This window comes from Nyctereutes procyonoides, unplaced genomic scaffold, assembly GCF_905146905.1.
Source record: "Nyctereutes procyonoides isolate TBG_1078 unplaced genomic scaffold, NYPRO_anot_genome, whole genome shotgun sequence".
In the NCBI taxonomy this organism is placed as follows: Eukaryota; Metazoa; Chordata; class Mammalia; order Carnivora; family Canidae; genus Nyctereutes; species Nyctereutes procyonoides.
In genome coordinates this window covers 7,698,776-7,703,120 of record NW_026575155.1, presented here as the reverse complement: position 1 = coordinate 7,703,120, position 4,345 = coordinate 7,698,776, and the positions used below count along the sequence as shown (strand labels likewise).

At 39.7% G+C, this 4,345-nt stretch overlaps 1 pseudogene; it reads left to right on the top strand.

Annotated features, from left to right (window-relative positions):
• Positions 1–1,394, top strand: LOC129502028 (elongation factor 1-alpha 1-like; annotated as a pseudogene).
• Positions 1,395–4,345: the final 2,951 nt, after the last annotated feature.

Here is a 4,345-nt window from a genome sequence, read left to right as displayed (position 1 = left end):
ATGGGAAAGGAAAAGACTCATATCAACATCATCATCATTGGACATGTAGACTCAGGCAAGTCTACCACTACTGGTCGTCTGATCTACAAATGTGGTGGGATCAACAAAAGAACTATCAAAAAATTTGAGAAGGAGGCTGCTGAGATGGGAAAGGGCTCCTTCAAATCTACCCGAGTCTCGGATATACTAAAATCTGAACATGAACGTGGTATCACCATCGATATCTCCCTGAGGAAATCTGAGACCAGCTAAGTATTATGCGACCATCACTGATGCCCCAGGACACAGAGAATTTATCAAAAATATGATTACAGGCACACCTCGGGCTGACCGTGCTGTCCCAATTGCTGCTGCTGGCATTGGTGAATTTGAAGCAGGTATCTTCCAAGAATGGGCAGGCCCATGAATATGCCCTTCTGGCTTACACACTCGGTGTGAAACAACTAATTGTTGATGTTAACAAAATGGATTCCACTAAGCCACCATAAAACCAGAAAAGATACGAGGAAATCATTAAGGAAGTCAGCACCTACATTAAGAAAATTGGCTATCACCCTGAAGAGTAGCATCTGTGCCAATTTCTGGTTGGAATGGTGACAGTGTGCTGGAGCCAAGTGCTAATGTGCCTTGGTTCAAGGGATGGAAAGTCACCCGTAAAGATGGCAATGCCAGTGGAATCATGTTACTTGAAGCTCTGGATTGCATTCTGCCATCAACTTGTCCAATTGACAAGCCCTTGCAAACTGCCCCTCCAGGACATCTACAAAGTTGGTGCCATTGGTACTGTCCCTGTGGGCCAGGTGGAGACCGGTGTTCTTAAACCGGGCATGGTGGTCACCTTTGTAACAGTCAGTGTTACAACAGAAGTTAAGTGTGTTCAAATGCACCATGAAGCTTTGAGTGAGATGCTTCCTGGGGACAACGTGGTCTTCAATGTCAAGAATGTATCTGGCAAAGATGTTCATCATGCCAATGTAGCTTGTGACAGCAAAAATGACCCACCAATGGAAGCAGCTGGTTTTACGGCTCAAGTTAATATCCTGAACCATCCAGGCCAGATCAGCGGTGGATATGCACCTGTGCTGGATTGTCACACAGCTCACATTGCTTGAAAGTTTCCTGACCTGAAGGAGATTAATTGTCATTCTGGAAAAAAGCTGGAAGATAGCCCCACATTCTTGAAATCTGGTGATGCTGAGATCATTGATATGGTTCCTGGCGAACCTATGTGTCTTGAGAGCTTCTCTGACTATCGTCCTTGGGGCCATTCTGTTGTTCGTGATGTGAGATAGTTGCTGTGGGGGGGAGGGGGTGTCAGCAAAGTGATGGACAAGAAGGCAGCTGGGGCTGGCAAGGTCACCAAGTCTGCCCAGAAAGCTCAGAAGGCTAAATGAATACCTGCCCAATATCTCCCCAATACCTGACACCTCAGTCTTGATCAGAATGGTTTGTGCTGATTGGCCATTTAAGTTTAATAGTAAACGACTGGCTAATGATAGCAATGCATCATAAAACCTTCAGAAGGGAAGGAGAATGTTTTGTGGACCAATTTGTTGTGTGTATGTGGCAATTTTAAGTTATTAGTTTTTTTTTTTTTAAAATGAGTGCTTTTTAATGGAAGCAACTTGACCAAAAATCTGTCACAAAATTTTGATACCCATTAAAATAAAAGTTTAATGAAAAGAAAATGTGTCTTCTTATGGCCAACATTGTAACCTCATATAGTATTATTCAGGTAAAAAAGTCACCTATAACCTATTTCTGGTACTATCTTACGTTGAAACTCAGAATTTAGGCTAACATTTTTTTCCTGGTGGGAATTTTTGTGTTTTTTTTTTTCACCTTGCTGAAAGGAAAGAAATCACCTGTTTAAGTACATAGTACAAAGCTGTGGGGAAGGGGATCTGTTGGTGTAACACATCATAGCTTAGAGCAGATAAGCAAAGAATAACACCATAAGATAGCTTATAAAAAGGTTAAATTTTGTAATACTAAAGTCAATGTGTTGCATATAAAATTTTGTATTCTATCAATATTGAGTAAACTTGTTAATACAAAAAAAAAAAAAGGAGGGCCAAAGACTTTAACAGATGCTTCACCAGAGAAGATATATACATGGCTGAGCATATGAAAAGATCCTCCACATCATATGTCATCAGGGAAATGCAAATTCAAACAGCAGTGAGATACTGCTACCCACATATTAAAATGGCCAAAATCCAGAACACTGGCAACACCAAATGTTGGTGAGGATGCAGAGCAACAGGAACTCTCATTTAACACTGATGAGAATGCAAAATGGTACAGCCACTTTGAAATATAGTTTGGCAATTTCTTATAAAACTAAATGTACTCTTACCATCTGATCCAGCAATCGTGCTCCTTAATATTGACCCAGCACATGGACGTTTATAACAGCTTTATTCATAATTGCCAAAACCTGGAAGCAACCAAGATGTTCTTCAGCAGGGAACAGATAAAGAACTCTAGTATATCCAAAAACCGGAATATTATTCAGCAATGAAAAGAAATGAGCTATCGAGGCATGAAAAGACATGAAGAAAATTTGAACGCATATTACTAAGTGAAAGAGGCCAGTCTAAAACGTTGTAATATTTAAAAACCTGGGTTCTTCCAAAGTCTTTATGTTTAATTCACAATTCTTACCCTTATTTATGTCTACTAATTTTTAGGTAAAAATAATATTAATCACTTTCATTTCTTATCTGATTAACATCAAACTGACTACATTTAAGTAGTAAGTTCTCCTAGGTAACTTCCCTATTTAGAAGCGTTATTTAATTCTCTAAAACATTTTAAGTGTATTTAAAATTAAAATATATGTTTCTTGGGGATCCCTGGGTGGCGCAGCGGTTTGGCACCTGCCTTTGGCTCAGGGCGCGATCCTGGAGACCCGGGATCGAATCCCATATCAGGCTCCCGATGCATGGAGCCTGCTTCTCCCTCTGCCTGTGTCTCTGCCTCTCTCTCTCTCTCTCTCTCTCTCTCTCTCTCTCTGTGACTATCATAAATAAATAAATTAAATATATATATATATGTTTCTCTAAAACACTTCAAACATCTGATGTGGCAAACTTATAAAACTGACGAGTGAAATCTTTCTAAGCCTTTAAGCAATTATTAAAATTTCATAAACCTGGTGAATGAAGTTTCTTGAGATTCATGGTGGATGGCTACCAAATGCTTTCTGGTATTAATTCTCCCCTCTTTGCCTTTAGCTAAAACCCTTAAGCTTTAACTGGAGATATGTCCACCCAACAATAGACTACACGATGCGGTCAGCTGTGGCCACGTGACTAAGTTTGGGCCAGTGGGATGTGAGTAGATATGATATATGCTACAACCAGATCATCACCTTTAAGACACTTGCAGTGGCCCCACTTCTTTCCCACTTCCTTGCATGTGGCAGTGAGCCAGTATCAACCGTGCTGATGAAGATAACACAGGACACAGCAGGGCCAAAGGAGAGAAGGAACCCATTCACTAGAAGACCTCACATAGCAAAACTGCTTAGCCTGCAGCTCTGGACCACTCACCACTTGACTTCTATCATTTTTGAGCAATTGTACTTTGGGGTTAGACTGTACCCTAATAATACAATGTTCAAAGATTTCCTACAAACTTAATTGATTATATCTTCTTAAACATTTCAAATTGAAACTGCAAGTCCAATATGCCAAGATACATACATTCTCTAATACATTAGATTTCCTTCAATATTTCAAGCTCTCTCTTCTTATATATATATATATTTAGGATGAGAGACAGAGGAAGAAGGAGAAAGAGAATCTTGAGTCTTGAGAATCTTGAGGCTCAGTGTGGAGCCTGACATGGGGCTCAATCTCACAACCCTGAGATCATGACCTGAGCCAAAATCAAATTGGATGCTTAACCAACTGAGCCACCCAGGCACCCCTGTTTCGAGTTCTTTAAATAACACACAAATTGTGATGGTGATTCAACATTGTCTCCTGAAGTTACCATGAAAGAAACACCATATTTCATGGAATCTAAGATGCCTTCTTAGATCTTCTTAGTCTTCTATTGTAAGATATAATGTTACTTTAATAATACCACCATTTATAATTGTTTGATGCCATTGATTACAGAATGCATTCCAAATTCCAAGATGTTAAAATTGAGAAAATGTAGCAATATTCTGATTTTGATTCATCTCACCATCTAAGAGCCATCTGCATATTCTCCTAGGGTTGCAAAGTCACTTACCGAACCAAGAGGAGGTGATTTGCTGTTGTTGGCCAACTGAGTCTAGTAGTGGAAGATTCAGGATTTTAAAGTAGTTACAGATTCAAATTCTTGGCAG